The sequence below is a fragment of the Mytilus edulis genome, unplaced genomic scaffold, assembly GCF_963676685.1.
Source record: "Mytilus edulis unplaced genomic scaffold, xbMytEdul2.2 SCAFFOLD_621, whole genome shotgun sequence".
Classification (NCBI taxonomy): Eukaryota; Metazoa; Mollusca; class Bivalvia; order Mytilida; family Mytilidae; genus Mytilus; species Mytilus edulis.
The window spans coordinates 15,563-32,500 of record NW_027267244.1 but is presented as its reverse complement, the minus strand read 5'-3'; the positions used below and the strand labels follow the sequence as shown (position 1 = coordinate 32,500).

The window sequence follows — 16,938 nt, the reverse complement described above, 5'->3', positions numbered from 1 at the left end:
AGATTTTCGTGTATGATTTATATATCAAAAAGTACAATTTATTTGAAACAAATGATTAAAACTTGTCGAACAAGCACACAGATTTTCTTGTCGATCTGTTTGAATTAGATTGTCATGAAAGTTTAAGGGTGCTCTCGTCGAGGTCCGCGTTAGATAGATAATTACACTCTGTGTCAGTGCGAATTGCATATCATTGTAATCTGTCGTTCATTCGCACACATCGTTCAACAACCAAAGCCGCAAAATGTCAGACGCACCAGCACCAGTAGTAAAGACCCCAGCTAAGTCACCAAAGAAGAAAGCTGCAGCTAAACCAAAGAAAGTAGCTACTCATCCAAAATACAGCGAGATGGTCGGAAAGGCTATATCTGCTTTGAAAGAGCGTGGAGGCTCCAGCCGTCAAGCCATCCTTAAGTATATCTTAGCAAACTTCAGCGTTGGTAGCGATGCAAAAACAGTCAACACTCACTTGAAGTTAGCTCTGAAATCAGGAGTGAAGAGCAATAGCTTGAAACAGTCGAAGGGTACCGGCGCTTCTGGAAGCTTTAAGATTGGGGAAGTGGCTAAACCAGCTAAGAAACCAGCAAAGAAAGTAGTTAAACCTAAAGCCGCCAAGCCAAAGAAGGCAAAGACACCTACCAAAAAGACTGCCGCAAAGAAACCTGCAGCAAAGAAACCAGCAGGTGAAAAGAAAGCAGCTAAACCAAAAGCAAAGAAACCAGCTGCAAAGAAACCTGCTGCAAAACCTGCTGCCAAATCTGCAAAGAAAGCCACAAAATCTCCCAAGAAGACAAAGGCTGCAGCTAAACCAAAGAAGGCAAAGACACCAAAGAAGAAGTAAATGAAGGAAGCATCATGATGCTTTTAAAGCTTAAACAGCCCTTTTAAGGGCTACCAAATTTTTTCAAAAAGAGTCTGAAATTGTTGCATGGTATTAGTCACAAATAAAATACAGCTTGTCCCATATTCTAAATCTCTCTTTCTTCTCTGCAATTTTTTTTTACTATAAAGTCCATGTGTACTTGCTAAGTTTTACTATCTTCCACTCTGGATCGTGCAGTAAGTATTTAGTTTTGCTTCTATCTTAAACCTGAAAAAAATCTTTTTTTTATACAAATTCTAGATCTGTTCAAAATTGCTTTACTTCCTAACTTTATATATCAAAAATTTTAACACTTCTGTGTCTACGACCATATCACGTTGAAAACACCGGTTCTCGTCCGATCACCGAAGTTAAGCAACGTCGAGCCCGGTTAGTACTTGGATGGGTGACCGCCTGGGAATACCGGGTGTTGTAGACATTTTTTGTACCTATAATTTTGAATTTCTACCAAACATATTATTATTGTAAAGTTTTGCTTCTGAAAAAAATCTATTTTATATAAATTTTGTTCAAAAATGCTACTACCTAACCTTATATATCAAAAAATTTAACACTTCTGTGTCTACGACCATATCACGTTGAAAACACCGGTTCTCGTCCGATCACCGAAGTTAAGCAACGTCGAGCCCGGTTAGTACTTGGATGGGTGACCGCCTGGGAATACCGGGTGTTGTAGACATTTTTTTTTACTTATAATTTTGCATTCCTACCAAACATAATTGTTGTATGATTTTTTTTTAACTAATTTACTTGGATGTAATATTCAACATATCTAGCTATCAATGAATGAAGAAAACAGAAATAAATCATTCATAAATTTATTTATTTTTCAATACCCATCTGCATGGTGAAATATTTTTACGTGAAATACATGCAAGTCAAGTTAGATACACTTAAGAATTCCACTCCTTCCACATGCATGTGGCTACATATATTTCTTTTTTTTAAATTAGGTCTCGTAAAGGTCGTCTGTGATAATATGGTATCCGCCATTTGTCGTCATTTGAAATCGCCTCTTTTTTTTTTACCAGGGCATATATGATTCACTATTTTTCTGAAAGGATTCTGATCAGCTAAAAAAAAATCATTATAGCAAAAACAAATAATAAACAATAAATACTAATTATATCTTGTAAAGTTCTAGTAAAAAATTCGAATATTTGAAACGTCTTTCATCTCGGTCAAGGAAGTCCCGGTTTCGAAGTTTGCCATCTTTGTGTGCTTTCATATCGAAGGCAAAATCTAAATTTCTGGGAAGTCTCTTTATTTCTACGTATATCTGAAAGCAAAAACATATAAAGAAATGATTTTACTACAAATGTATATCAGTTTTACGGCACAATCTAGTTTTTGTGAAATAATACAACACGTTTTCTGAGGAAGAATCGCACGAGAGAAATTGACAAGTTGTACATTAATCGTAAATATTTCTTCACTCGTGGTATTTTGTTTAATTCTTATGACATATTCTGAAAGAAAAATTCCTGCTGAAGATTTTCGTGTATGATTTATATATCAAAAAGTACAATTTATTTGAAACAAATGATTAAAACTTGTCGAACAAGCACACAGATTTTCTTGTCGATCTGTTTGAATTAGATTGTCATGAAAGTTTAAGGGTGCTCTCGTCGAGGTCCGCGTTAGATAGATAATTACACTCTGTGTCAGTGCGAATTGCATATCATTGTAATCTGTCGTTCATTCGCACACATCGTTCAACAACCAAAGCCGCAAAATGTCAGACGCACCAGCACCAGTAGTAAAGACCCCAGCTAAGTCACCAAAGAAGAAAGCTGCAGCTAAACCAAAGAAAGTAGCTACTCATCCAAAATACAGCGAGATGGTCGGAAAGGCTATATCTGCTTTGAAAGAGCGTGGAGGCTCCAGCCGTCAAGCCATCCTTAAGTATATCTTAGCAAACTTCAGCGTTGGTAGCGATGCAAAAACAGTCAACACTCACTTGAAGTTAGCTCTGAAATCAGGAGTGAAGAGCAATAGCTTGAAACAGTCGAAGGGTACCGGCGCTTCTGGAAGCTTTAAGATTGGGGAAGTGGCTAAACCAGCTAAGAAACCAGCAAAGAAAGTAGTTAAACCTAAAGCCGCCAAGCCAAAGAAGGCAAAGACACCTACCAAAAAGACTGCCGCAAAGAAACCTGCAGCAAAGAAACCAGCAGGTGAAAAGAAAGCAGCTAAACCAAAAGCAAAGAAACCAGCTGCAAAGAAACCTGCTGCAAAACCTGCTGCCAAATCTGCAAAGAAAGCCACAAAATCTCCCAAGAAGACAAAGGCTGCAGCTAAACCAAAGAAGGCAAAGACACCAAAGAAGAAGTAAATGAAGGAAGCATCATGATGCTTTTAAAGCTTAAACAGCCCTTTTAAGGGCTACCAAATTTTTTCAAAAAGAGTCTGAAATTGTTGCATGGTATTAGTCACAAATAAAATACAGCTTGTCCCATATTCTAAATCTCTCTTTCTTCTCTGCAATTTTTTTTTACTATAAAGTCCATGTGTACTTGCTAAGTTTTACTATCTTCCACTCTGGATCGTGCAGTAAGTATTTAGTTTTGCTTCTATCTTAAACCTGAAAAAAATCTTTTTTTTATACAAATTCTAGATCTGTTCAAAATTGCTTACTTCCTAACTTTATATATCAAAAATTTTAACACTTCTGTGTCTACGACCATATCACGTTGAAAACACCGGTTCTCGTCCGATCACCGAAGTTAAGCAACGTCGAGCCCGGTTAGTACTTGGATGGGTGACCGCCTGGGAATACCGGTGTTGTAGACATTTTTTGTACCTATAATTTTGAATTTCTACCAAACATATTATTATTGTAAAGTTTTGCTTCTGAAAAAAATCTATTTTATATAAATTTTGTTCAAAAATGCTACTACCTAACCTTATATATCAAAAAATTTAACACTTCTGTGTCTACGACCATATCACGTTGAAAACACCGGTTCTCGTCCGATCACCGAAGTTAAGCAACGTCGAGCCCGGTTAGTACTTGGATGGGTGACCGCCTGGGAATACCGGGTGTTGTAGACATTTTTTTTTACTTATAATTTTGCATTCCTACCAAACATAATTGTTGTATGATTTTTTTTTAACTAATTTACTTGGATGTAATATTCAACATATCTAGCTATCAATGAATGAAGAAAACAGAAAATAAATCATTCATAAATTTATTTATTTTTCAATACCCATCTGCATGGTGAAATATTTTTACGTGAAATACATGCAAGTCAAGTTAGATACACTTAAGAATTCCACTCCTTCCACATGCATGTGGCTACATATATTTCTTTTTTTTAATTAGGTCTCGTAAAGGTCGTCTGTGATAATATGGTATCCGCCATTTGTCGTCATTTGAAATCGCCTCTTTTTTTTTACCAGGGCATATATGATTCACTATTTTCTGAAAGGATTCTGATCAGCTAAAAAAAAATCATTATAGCAAAAACAAATAATAAACAATAAATACTAATTATATCTTGTAAAGTTCTAGTAAAAAATTCGAATATTTGAAACGTCTTTCATCTCGGTCAAGGAAGTCCCGGTTTCGAAGTTTGCCATCTTTGTGTGCTTTCATATCGAAGGCAAAATCTAAATTTCTGGGAAGTCTCTTTATTTCTACGTATATCTGAAAGCAAAAACATATAAAGAAATGATTTTACTACAAATGTATATCAGTTTTACGGCACAATCTAGTTTTTGTGAAATAATACAACACGTTTTCTGAGGAAGAATCGCACGAGAGAAATTGACAAGTTGTACATTAATCGTAAATATTTCTTCACTCGTGGTATTTTGTTTAATTCTTATGACATATTCTGAAAGAAAAATTCCTGCTGAAGATTTTCGTGTATGATTTATATATCAAAAAGTACAATTTATTTGAAACAAATGATTAAAACTTGTCGAACAAGCACACAGATTTTCTTGTCGATCTGTTTGAATTAGGGAGCTACCATTTGATTTTTATGGGGGGGCTAGGATGAAAAATTTTGTCCTGCTTTTTTTTTTAGTTGTAATCTCTGTCCTGCCTTTTTATTTCTTACTCTATTCGGTCCTGCCTTTTTTTTTACTAGTTTATCCTGACGTTTTTTACACAAATTGTCATCCTGCCTTTTTTTTTACCAAGTTGCTCATCCTGCCTTTTTTTTTTACTCAAAACTCCTGTCCTGCCTATTTTTTTCAAATTTCATCCTAGCCCCCCCATAAAAATCAAATGGTAGCTCCCTTAGATTGTCATGAAAGTTTAAGGGTGCTCTCGTCGAGGTCCGCGTTAGATAGATAATTACACTCTGTGTCAGTGCGAATTGCATATCATTGTAATCTGTCGTTCATTCGCACACATCGTTCAACAACCAAAGCCGCAAAATGTCAGACGCACCAGCACCAGTAGTAAAGACCCCAGCTAAGTCACCAAAGAAGAAAGCTGCAGCTAAACCAAAGAAGTAGCTACTCATCCAAAATACAGCGAGATGGTCGGAAAGGCTATATCTGCTTTGAAAGAGCGTGGAGGCTCCAGCCGTCAAGCCATCCTTAAGTATATCTTAGCAAACTTCAGCGTTGGTAGCGATGCAAAAACAGTCAACACTCACTTGAAGTTAGCTCTGAAATCAGGAGTGAAGAGCAATAGCTTGAAACAGTCGAAGGGTACCGGCGCTTCTGGAAGCTTTAAGATTGGGGAAGTGGCTAAACCAGCTAAGAAACCAGCAAAGAAAGTAGTTAAACCTAAAGCCGCCAAGCCAAAGAAGGCAAAGACACCTACCAAAAAGACTGCCGCAAAGAAACCTGCAGCAAAGAAACCAGCAGGTGAAAAGAAAGCAGCTAAACCAAAAGCAAAGAAACCAGCTGCAAAGAAACCTGCTGCAAAACCTGCTGCCAAATCTGCAAAGAAAGCCACAAAATCTCCCAAGAAGACAAAGGCTGCAGCTAAACCAAAGAAGGCAAAGACACCAAAGAAGAAGTAAATGAAGGAAGCATCATGATGCTTTTAAAGCTTAAACAGCCCTTTTAAGGGCTACCAAATTTTTTCAAAAAGAGTCTGAAATTGTTGCATGGTATTAGTCACAAATAAAATACAGCTTGTCCCATATTCTAAATCTCTCTTTCTTCTCTGCAATTTTTTTTTACTATAAAGTCCATGTGTACTTGCTAAGTTTTACTATCTTCCACTCTGGATCGTGCAGTAAGTATTTAGTTTTGCTTCTATCTTAAACCTGAAAAAAATCTTTTTTTTATACAAATTCTAGATCTGTTCAAAATTGCTTTACTTCCTAACTTTATATATCAAAAATTTTAACACTTCTGTGTCTACGACCATATCACGTTGAAAACACCGGTTCTCGTCCGATCACCGAAGTTAAGCAACGTCGAGCCCGGTTAGTACTTGGATGGGTGACCGCCTGGGAATACCGGGTGTTGTAGACATTTTTTGTACCTATAATTTTGAATTTCTACCAAACATATTATTATTGTAAAGTTTTGCTTCTGAAAAAAATCTATTTTATATAAATTTTGTTCAAAAATGCTACTACCTAACCTTATATATCAAAAAATTTAACACTTCTGTGTCTACGACCATATCACGTTGAAAACACCGGTTCTCGTCCGATCACCGAAGTTAAGCAACGTCGAGCCCGGTTAGTACTTGGATGGGTGACCGCCTGGGAATACCGGGTGTTGTAGACATTTTTTTTTACTTATAATTTTGCATTCCTACCAAACATAATTGTTGTATGATTTTTTTTTAACTAATTTACTTGGATGTAATATTCAACATATCTAGCTATCAATGAATGAAGAAAACAGAAAATAAATCATTCATAAATTTATTTATTTTTCAATACCCATCTGCATGGTGAAATATTTTTACGTGAAATACATGCAAGTCAAGTTAGATACACTTAAGAATTCCACTCCTTCCACATGCATGTGGCTACATATATTTCTTTTTTTTAAATTAGGTCTCGTAAAGGTCGTCTGTGATAATATGGTATCCGCCATTTGTCGTCATTTGAAATCGCCTCTTTTTTTTTTACCAGGGCATATATGATTCACTATTTTTCTGAAAGGATTCTGATCAGCTAAAAAAAAATCATTATAGCAAAAACAAATAATAAACAATAAATACTAATTATATCTTGTAAAGTTCTAGTAAAAAATTCGAATATTTGAAACGTCTTTCATCTCGGTCAAGGAAGTCCCGGTTTCGAAGTTTGCCATCTTTGTGTGCTTTCATATCGAAGGCAAAATCTAAATTTCTGGGAAGTCTCTTTATTTCTACGTATATCTGAAAGCAAAAACATATAAAGAAATGATTTTACTACAAATGTATATCAGTTTTACGGCACAATCTAGTTTTTGTGAAATAATACAACACGTTTTCTGAGGAAGAATCGCACGAGAGAAATTGACAAGTTGTACATTAATCGTAAATATTTCTTCACTCGTGGTATTTTGTTTAATTCTTATGACATATTCTGAAAGAAAAATTCCTGCTGAAGATTTTCGTGTATGATTTATATATCAAAAAGTACAATTTATTTGAAACAAATGATTAAAACTTGTCGAACAAGCACACAGATTTTCTTGTCGATCTGTTTGAATTAGATTGTCATGAAAGTTTAAGGGTGCTCTCGTCGAGGTCCGCGTTAGATAGATAATTACACTCTGTGTCAGTGCGAATTGCATATCATTGTAATCTGTCGTTCATTCGCACACATCGTTCAACAACCAAAGCCGCAAAATGTCAGACGCACCAGCACCAGTAGTAAAGACCCCAGCTAAGTCACCAAAGAAGAAAGCTGCAGCTAAACCAAAGAAAGTAGCTACTCATCCAAAATACAGCGAGATGGTCGGAAAGGCTATATCTGCTTTGAAAGAGCGTGGAGGCTCCAGCCGTCAAGCCATCCTTAAGTATATCTTAGCAACTTCAGCGTTGGTAGCGATGCAAAAACAGTCAACACTCACTTGAAGTTAGCTCTGAAATCAGGAGTGAAGAGCAATAGCTTGAAACAGTCGAAGGGTACCGGCGCTTCTGGAAGCTTTAAGATTGGGGAAGTGGCTAAACCAGCTAAGAAACCAGCAAAGAAAGTAGTTAAACCTAAAGCCGCCAAGCCAAAGAAGGCAAAGACACCTACCAAAAAGACTGCCGCAAAGAAACCTGCAGCAAAGAAACCAGCAGGTGAAAAGAAAGCAGCTAAACCAAAAGCAAAGAAACAGCTGCAAAGAAACCTGCTGCAAAACCTGCTGCCAAATCTGCAAAGAAAGCCACAAAATCTCCCAAGAAGACAAAGGCTGCAGCTAAACCAAAGAAGGCAAAGACACCAAAGAAGAAGTAAATGAAGGAAGCATCATGATGCTTTTTAAAGCTTAAACAGCCCTTTTAAGGGCTACCAAATTTTTTCAAAAAGAGTCTGAAATTGTTGCATGGTATTAGTCACAAATAAAATACAGCTTGTCCCATATTCTAAATCTCTCTTTCTTCTCTGCAATTTTTTTTTACTATAAAGTCCATGTGTACTTGCTAAGTTTTACTATCTTCCACTCTGGATCGTGCAGTAAGTATTTAGTTTTGCTTCTATCTTAAACCTGAAAAAAATCTTTTTTTTATACAAATTCTAGATCTGTTCAAAATTGCTTTACTTCCTAACTTTATATATCAAAAATTTTAACACTTCTGTGTCTACGACCATATCACGTTGAAAACACCGGTTCTCGTCCGATCACCGAAGTTAAGCAACGTCGAGCCCGGTTAGTACTTGGATGGGTGACCGCCTGGGAATACCGGGTGTTGTAGACATTTTTGTACCTATAATTTTGAATTTCTACCAAACATATTATTATTGTAAAGTTTTGCTTCTGAAAAAAATCTATTTTATATAAATTTTGTTCAAAAATGCTACTACCTAACCTTATATATCAAAAAATTTAACACTTCTGTGTCTACGACCATATCACGTTGAAAACACCGGTTCTCGTCCGATCACCGAAGTTAAGCAACGTCGAGCCCGGTTAGTACTTGGATGGGTGACCGCCTGGAATACCGGGTGTTGTAGACATTTTTTTTTACTTATAATTTTGCATTCCTACCAAACATAATTGTTGTATGATTTTTTTTTAACTAATTTACTTGGATGTAATATTCAACATATCTAGCTATCAATGAATGAAGAAAACAGAAAATAAATCATTCATAAATTTATTTATTTTTCAATACCCATCTGCATGGTGAAATATTTTTACGTGAAATACATGCAAGTCAAGTTAGATACACTTAAGAATTCCACTCCTTCCACATGCATGTGGCTACATATATTTCTTTTTTTTAAATTAGGTCTCGTAAAGGTCGTCTGTGATAATATGGTATCCGCCATTTGTCGTCATTTGAAATCGCCTCTTTTTTTTTTACCAGGGCATATATGATTCACTATTTTTCTGAAAGGATTCTGATCAGCTAAAAAAAAATCATTATAGCAAAAACAAATAATAAACAATAAATACTAATTATATCTTGTAAAGTTCTAGTAAAAAATTCGAATATTTGAAACGTCTTTCATCTCGGTCAAGGAAGTCCCGGTTTCGAAGTTTGCCATCTTTGTGTGCTTTCATATCGAAGGCAAAATCTAAATTTCTGGGAAGTCTCTTTATTTCTACGTATATCTGAAAGCAAAAACATATAAAGAAATGATTTTACTACAAATGTATATCAGTTTTACGGCACAATCTAGTTTTTGTGAAATAATACAACACGTTTTCTGAGGAAGAATCGCACGAGAGAAATTGACAAGTTGTACATTAATCGTAAATATTTCTTCACTCGTGGTATTTTGTTTAATTCTTATGACATATTCTGAAAGAAAAATTCCTGCTGAAGATTTTCGTGTATGATTTATATATCAAAAAGTACAATTTATTTGAAACAAATGATTAAAACTTGTCGAACAAGCACACAGATTTTCTTGTCGATCTGTTTGAATTAGATTGTCATGAAAGTTTAAGGGTGCTCTCGTCGAGGTCCGCGTTAGATAGATAATTACACTCTGTGTCAGTGCGAATTGCATATCATTGTAATCTGTCGTTCATTCGCACACATCGTTCAACAACCAAAGCCGCAAATGTCAGACGCACCAGCACCAGTAGTAAAGACCCCAGCTAAGTCACCAAAGAAGAAAGCTGCAGCTAAACCAAAGAAAGTAGCTACTCATCCAAAATACAGCGAGATGGTCGGAAAGGCTATATCTGCTTTGAAAGAGCGTGGAGGCTCCAGCCGTCAAGCCATCCTTAAGTATATCTTAGCAAACTTCAGCGTTGGTAGCGATGCAAAAACAGTCAACACTCACTTGAAGTTAGCTCTGAAATCAGGAGTGAAGAGCAATAGCTTGAAACAGTCGAAGGGTACCGGCGCTTCTGGAAGCTTTAAGATTGGGGAAGTGGCTAAACCAGCTAAGAAACCAGCAAAGAAAGTAGTTAAACCTAAAGCCGCCAAGCCAAAGAAGGCAAAGACACCTACCAAAAAGACTGCCGCAAAGAAACCTGCAGCAAAGAAACCAGCAGGTGAAAAGAAAGCAGCTAAACCAAAAGCAAAGAAACAGCTGCAAAGAAACCTGCTGCAAAACTGCTGCCAAATCTGCAAAGAAAGCCACAAAATCTCCCAAGAAGACAAAGGCTGCAGCTAAACCAAAGAAGGCAAAGACACCAAAGAAGAAGTAAATGAAGGAAGCATCATGATGCTTTTAAAGCTTAAACAGCCCTTTTAAGGGCTACCAAATTTTTTCAAAAAGAGTCTGAAATTGTTGCATGGTATTAGTCACAAATAAAATACAGCTTGTCCCATATTCTAAATCTCTCTTTCTTCTCTGCAATTTTTTTTTACTATAAAGTCCATGTGTACTTGCTAAGTTTTACTATCTTCCACTCTGGATCGTGCAGTAAGTATTTAGTTTTGCTTCTATCTTAAACCTGAAAAAAATCTTTTTTTTATACAAATTCTAGATCTGTTCAAAATTGCTTTACTTCCTAACTTTATATATCAAAAATTTTAACACTTCTGTGTCTACGACCATATCACGTTGAAAACACCGGTTCTCGTCCGATCACCGAAGTTAAGCAACGTCGAGCCCGGTTAGTACTTGGATGGGTGACCGCCTGGGAATACCGGGTGTTGTAGACATTTTTGTACCTATAATTTTGAATTTCTACCAAACATATTATTATTGTAAAGTTTTGCTTCTGAAAAAAATCTATTTTATATAAATTTTGTTCAAAAATGCTACTACCTAACCTTATATATCAAAAAATTTAACACTTCTGTGTCTACGACCATATCACGTTGAAAACACCGGTTCTCGTCCGATCACCGAAGTTAAGCAACGTCGAGCCCGGTTAGTACTTGGATGGGTGACCGCCTGGGAATACCGGGTGTTGTAGACATTTTTTTTTACTTATAATTTTGCATTCCTACCAAACATAATTGTTGTATGATTTTTTTTTAACTAATTTACTTGGATGTAATATTCAACATATCTAGCTATCAATGAATGAAGAAAACAGAAAATAAATCATTCATAAATTTATTTATTTTTCAATACCCATCTGCATGGTGAAATATTTTTACGTGAAATACATGCAAGTCAAGTTAGATACACTTAAGAATTCCACTCCTTCCACATGCATGTGGCTACATATATTTCTTTTTTTTAAATTAGGTCTCGTAAAGGTCGTCTGTGATAATATGGTATCCGCCATTTGTCGTCATTTGAAATCGCCTCTTTTTTTTTTACCAGGGCATATATGATTCACTATTTTTCTGAAAGGATTCTGATCAGCTAAAAAAAAATCATTATAGCAAAAACAAATAATAAACAATAAATACTAATTATATCTTGTAAAGTTCTAGTAAAAAATTCGAATATTTGAAACGTCTTTCATCTCGGTCAAGGAAGTCCCGGTTCGAAGTTTGCCATCTTTGTGTGCTTTCATATCGAAGGCAAAATCTAAATTTCTGGGAAGTCTCTTTATTTCTACGTATATCTGAAAGCAAAAACATATAAAGAAATGATTTTACTACAAATGTATATCAGTTTTACGGCACAATCTAGTTTTTGTGAAATAATACAACACGTTTTCTGAGGAAGAATCGCACGAGAGAAATTGACAAGTTGTACATTAATCGTAAATATTTCTTCACTCGTGGTATTTTGTTTAATTCTTATGACATATTCTGAAAGAAAAATTCCTGCTGAAGATTTTCGTGTATGATTTATATATCAAAAAGTACAATTTATTTGAAACAAATGATTAAAACTTGTCGAACAAGCACACAGATTTTCTTGTCGATCTGTTTGAATTAGATTGTCATGAAAGTTTAAGGGTGCTCTCGTCGAGGTCCGCGTTAGATAGATAATTACACTCTGTGTCAGTGCGAATTGCATATCATTGTAATCTGTCGTTCATTCGCACACATCGTTCAACAACCAAAGCCGCAAAATGTCAGACGCACCAGCACCAGTAGTAAAGACCCCAGCTAAGTCACCAAAGAAGAAAGCTGCAGCTAAACCAAAGAAAGTAGCTACTCATCCAAAATACAGCGAGATGGTCGGAAAGGCTATATCTGCTTTGAAAGAGCGTGGAGGCTCCAGCCGTCAAGCCATCCTTAAGTATATCTTAGCAAACTTCAGCGTTGGTAGCGATGCAAAAACAGTCAACACTCACTTGAAGTTAGCTCTGAAATCAGGAGTGAAGAGCAATAGCTTGAAACAGTCGAAGGGTACCGGCGCTTCTGGAAGCTTTAAGATTGGGGAAGTGGCTAAACCAGCTAAGAAACCAGCAAAGAAAGTAGTTAAACCTAAAGCCGCCAAGCCAAAGAAGGCAAAGACACCTACCAAAAAGACTGCCGCAAAGAAACCTGCAGCAAAGAAACCAGCAGGTGAAAAGAAAGCAGCTAAACCAAAAGCAAAGAAACCAGCTGCAAGAAACCTGCTGCAAAACCTGCTGCCAAATCTGCAAAGAAAGCCACAAAATCTCCCAAGAAGACAAAGGCTGCAGCTAAACCAAAGAAGGCAAAGACACCAAAGAAGAAGTAAATGAAGGAAGCATCATGATGCTTTTAAAGCTTAAACAGCCCTTTTAAGGGCTACCAAATTTTTTCAAAAAGAGTCTGAAATTGTTGCATGGTATTAGTCAGCAAATAAAATACAGCTTGTCCCATATTCTAAATCTCTCTTTCTTCTCTGCAATTTTTTTTTACTATAAAGTCCATGTGTACTTGCTAAGTTTTACTATCTTCCACTCTGGATCGTGCAGTAAGTATTTAGTTTTGCTTCTATCTTAAACCTGAAAAAAATCTTTTTTTTATACAAATTCTAGATCTGTTCAAAATTGCTTTACTTCCTAACTTTATATATCAAAAATTTTAACACTTCTGTGTCTACGACCATATCACGTTGAAAACACCGGTTCTCGTCCGATCACCGAAGTTAAGCAACGTCGAGCCCGGTTAGTACTTGGATGGGTGACCGCCTGGGAATACCGGGTGTTGTAGACATTTTTTGTACCTATAATTTTGAATTTCTACCAAACATATTATTATTGTAAAGTTTTGCTTCTGAAAAAAATCTATTTTATATAAATTTTGTTCAAAAATGCTACTACCTAACCTTATATATCAAAAAATTTAACACTTCTGTGTCTACGACCATATCACGTTGAAAACACCGGTTCTCGTCCGATCACCGAAGTTAAGCAACGTCGAGCCCGGTTAGTACTTGGATGGGTGACCGCCTGGGAATACCGGGTGTTGTAGACATTTTTTTTTACTTATAATTTTGCATTCCTACCAAACATAATTGTTGTATGATTTTTTTTTAACTAATTTACTTGGATGTAATATTCAACATATCTAGCTATCAATGAATGAAGAAAACAGAAAATAAATCATTCATAAATTTATTTATTTTTCAATACCCATCTGCATGGTGAAATATTTTTACGTGAAATACATGCAAGTCAAGTTAGATACACTTAAGAATTCCACTCCTTCCACATGCATGTGGCTACATATATTTCTTTTTTTTAAATTAGGTCTCGTAAAGGTCGTCTGTGATAATATGGTATCCGCCATTTGTCGTCATTTGAAATCGCCTCTTTTTTTTTTACCAGGGCATATATGATTCACTATTTTTCTGAAAGGATTCTGATCAGCTAAAAAAAAATCATTATAGCAAAAACAAATAATAAACAATAAATACTAATTATATCTTGTAAAGTTCTAGTAAAAAATTCGAATATTTGAAACGTCTTTCATCTCGGTCAAGGAAGTCCCGGTTTCGAAGTTTGCCATCTTTGTGTGCTTTCATATCGAAGGCAAAATCTAAATTTCTGGGAAGTCTCTTTATTTCTACGTATATCTGAAAGCAAAAACATATAAAGAAATGATTTTACTACAAATGTATATCAGTTTTACGGCACAATCTAGTTTTTGTGAAATAATACAACACGTTTTCTGAGGAAGAATCGCACGAGAGAAATTGACAAGTTGTACATTAATCGTAAATATTTCTTCACTCGTGGTATTTTGTTTAATTCTTATGACATATTCTGAAAGAAAAATTCCTGCTGAAGATTTTCGTGTATGATTTATATATCAAAAAGTACAATTTATTTGAAACAAATGATTAAAACTTGTCGAACAAGCACACAGATTTTCTTGTCGATCTGTTTGAATTAGAGGAGCTACCATTTGATTTTTATGGGGGGGCTAGGATGAAAAATTTTGTCCTGCTTTTTTTTTTTAGTTGTAATCTCTGTCCTGCCTTTTTATTTCTTACTCTATTCGGTCCTGCCTTTTTTTTTACTAGTTTATCCTGACTTTTTTTACACAAATTGTCATCCTGCCTTTTTTTTTACCAAGTTGCTCATCCTGCCTTTTTTTTTTACTCAAAACTCCTGTCCTGCCTATTTTTTTCAAATTTCATCCTAGCCCCCCCATAAAAATCAAATGGTAGCTCCCTTAGATTGTCATGAAAGTTTAAGGGTGCTCTCGTCGAGGTCTCGCGTTAGATAGATAATTACACTCTGTGTCAGTGCGAATTGCATATCATTGTAATCTGTCGTTCATTCGCACACATCGTTCAACAACCAAAGCCGCAAAATGTCAGACGCACCAGCACCAGTAGTAAAGACCCCAGCTAAGTCACCAAAGAAGAAAGCTGCAGCTAAACCAAAGAAAGTAGCTACTCATCCAAAATACAGCGAGATGGTCGGAAAGGCTATATCTGCTTTGAAAGAGCGTGGAGGCTCCAGCCGTCAAGCCATCCTTAAGTATATCTTAGCAAACTTCAGCGTTGGTAGCGATGCAAAAACAGTCAACACTCACTTGAAGTTAGCTCTGAAATCAGGAGTGAAGAGCAATAGCTTGAAACAGTCGAAGGGTACCGGCGCTTCTGGAAGCTTTAAGATTGGGAAGTGGCTAAACCAGCTAAGAAACCAGCAAAGAAAGTAGTTAAAACCTAAAGCCGCCAGCCCAAGAAGGCAAAGACACCTACCAAAAAGACTGCCGCAAAGAAACCTGCAGCAAAGAAACCAGCAGGTGAAAAGAAAGCAGCTAAACCAAAAGCAAAGAAACCAGCTGCAAAGTAACCTGCTGCAAAACCTGCTGCCAAATCTGCAAAGAAAGCCACAAAATTCTCCAAGAAGACAAAGGCTGCAGCTAAACCAAAGAAGGCAAAGACACCAAAGAAGAAGTAAATGAAGGAAGCATCATGATGCTTTTTAAAGCTTAAACAGCCCTTTTAAGGGCTACCAAATTTTTTCAAAAAGAGTCTGAAAATTGTTGCATGGTATTAGTCACAAATAAAATACAGCTTGTCCCATATTCTAAATCTCTCTTTCTTCTCTGCAATTTTTTTTTACTATAAAGTCCATGTGTACTTGCTAAGTTTTACTATCTTCCACTCTGGATCGTGCAGTAAGTATTTAGTTTTGCTTCTATCTTAAACCTGAAAAAAATCTTTTTTTTATACAAATTCTAGATCTGTTCAAAATTGCTTTACTTCCTAACTTATATATCAAAAATTTTAACACTTCTGTGTCTACGACCATATCACGTTGAAAACACCGGTTCTCGTCCGATCACCGAAGTTAAGCAACGTCGAGCCCGGTTAGTACTTGGATGGGTGACCGCCTGGGAATACCGGGTGTTGTAGACATTTTTTGTACCTATAATTTTGAATTTCTACCAAACATATTATTATTGTAAAGTTTTGCTTCTGAAAAAAATCTATTTTATATAAATTTTGTTCAAAAATGCTACTACCTAACCTATATATCAAAAAATTTAACACTTCTGTGTCTACGACCATATCACGTTGAAAACACCGGTTCTCGTCCGATCACCGAAGTTAAGCAACGTCGAGCCGGTTAGTACTTGATGGGTGACCGCCTGGGAATACCGGGTGTTGTAGACATTTTTTTTTACTTATAATTTTGCATTCCTACCAAACATAATTGTTGTATGATTTTTTTTTAACTAATTTACTTGGATGTAATATTCAACATATCTAGCTATCAATGAATGAAGAAAACAGAAAATAAATCATTCATAAATTTATTTATTTTTCAATACCCATCTGCATGGTGAAATATTTTTACGTGAAATACATGCAAGTCAAGTTAGATACACTTAAGAATTCCACTCCTTCCACATGCATGTGGCTACATATATTTCTTTTTTTTAAATTAGGTCTCGTAAAGGTCGTCTGTGATAATATGGTATCCGCCATTTGTCGTCATTTGAAATCGCCTCTTTTTTTTTTACCAGGGGCATATATGATTCACTATTTTTCTGAAAGGATTCTGATCAGCTAAAAAAAAATCATTATAGCAAAAACAAATAATAAACAATAAATACTAATTATATCTTGTAAAGTTCTAGTAAAAAATTCGAATATTTGAAACGTCTTTCATCTCGGTCAAGGAAGTCCCGGTTTCGAAGTTTGCCATCTTTGTGTGCTTTCATATCGAAGGCAAAAATCTAAATT

The 16,938-nt window shown here is 35.8% G+C and overlaps 14 non-coding genes across 14 annotated transcripts; all 14 read left to right on the top strand.

Moving 5' to 3' along the window:
* Positions 1-1,182: 1,182 nt before the first annotated feature.
* On the top strand, positions 1,183-1,301 carry LOC139505048 (5S ribosomal RNA). Its single transcript, XR_011659512.1, has one exon. It is a non-coding gene; the product is annotated as a 5S ribosomal RNA (ribosomal RNA).
* Positions 1,302-1,443: 142 nt separating this feature from the next.
* LOC139505045 (5S ribosomal RNA) lies at positions 1,444-1,562 on the top strand. Its single transcript, XR_011659510.1, has one exon. It is a non-coding gene; the product is annotated as a 5S ribosomal RNA (ribosomal RNA).
* A 1,993-nt stretch (positions 1,563-3,555) lies between these two features.
* LOC139505051 (5S ribosomal RNA) lies at positions 3,556-3,673 on the top strand. Its single transcript, XR_011659515.1, has one exon. It is a non-coding gene; the product is annotated as a 5S ribosomal RNA (ribosomal RNA).
* Positions 3,674-3,815: 142 nt separating this feature from the next.
* Positions 3,816-3,934, top strand: LOC139505044 (5S ribosomal RNA). The gene has a single exon (XR_011659509.1). It is a non-coding gene; the product is annotated as a 5S ribosomal RNA (ribosomal RNA).
* Positions 3,935-6,209: 2,275 nt separating this feature from the next.
* LOC139505043 (5S ribosomal RNA) lies at positions 6,210-6,328 on the top strand. The gene has a single exon (XR_011659508.1). It is a non-coding gene; the product is annotated as a 5S ribosomal RNA (ribosomal RNA).
* Positions 6,329-6,470: 142 nt separating this feature from the next.
* LOC139505042 (5S ribosomal RNA) lies at positions 6,471-6,589 on the top strand. The gene has a single exon (XR_011659507.1). It is a non-coding gene; the product is annotated as a 5S ribosomal RNA (ribosomal RNA).
* A 1,994-nt stretch (positions 6,590-8,583) lies between these two features.
* On the top strand, positions 8,584-8,702 carry LOC139505041 (5S ribosomal RNA). The gene has a single exon (XR_011659506.1). It is a non-coding gene; the product is annotated as a 5S ribosomal RNA (ribosomal RNA).
* Positions 8,703-8,843: 141 nt separating this feature from the next.
* On the top strand, positions 8,844-8,961 carry LOC139505055 (5S ribosomal RNA). Its single transcript, XR_011659519.1, has one exon. It is a non-coding gene; the product is annotated as a 5S ribosomal RNA (ribosomal RNA).
* Positions 8,962-10,953: 1,992 nt separating this feature from the next.
* LOC139505040 (5S ribosomal RNA) lies at positions 10,954-11,072 on the top strand. The gene has a single exon (XR_011659505.1). It is a non-coding gene; the product is annotated as a 5S ribosomal RNA (ribosomal RNA).
* A 141-nt stretch (positions 11,073-11,213) lies between these two features.
* On the top strand, positions 11,214-11,332 carry LOC139505039 (5S ribosomal RNA). The gene has a single exon (XR_011659504.1). It is a non-coding gene; the product is annotated as a 5S ribosomal RNA (ribosomal RNA).
* A 1,994-nt stretch (positions 11,333-13,326) lies between these two features.
* On the top strand, positions 13,327-13,445 carry LOC139505038 (5S ribosomal RNA). Its single transcript, XR_011659503.1, has one exon. It is a non-coding gene; the product is annotated as a 5S ribosomal RNA (ribosomal RNA).
* Positions 13,446-13,587: 142 nt separating this feature from the next.
* On the top strand, positions 13,588-13,706 carry LOC139505037 (5S ribosomal RNA). Its single transcript, XR_011659502.1, has one exon. It is a non-coding gene; the product is annotated as a 5S ribosomal RNA (ribosomal RNA).
* Positions 13,707-15,988: 2,282 nt separating this feature from the next.
* Positions 15,989-16,107, top strand: LOC139505036 (5S ribosomal RNA). Its single transcript, XR_011659501.1, has one exon. It is a non-coding gene; the product is annotated as a 5S ribosomal RNA (ribosomal RNA).
* A 141-nt stretch (positions 16,108-16,248) lies between these two features.
* On the top strand, positions 16,249-16,365 carry LOC139505057 (5S ribosomal RNA). Its single transcript, XR_011659521.1, has one exon. It is a non-coding gene; the product is annotated as a 5S ribosomal RNA (ribosomal RNA).
* The last annotated feature ends 573 nt before the right edge of the window (positions 16,366-16,938 follow it).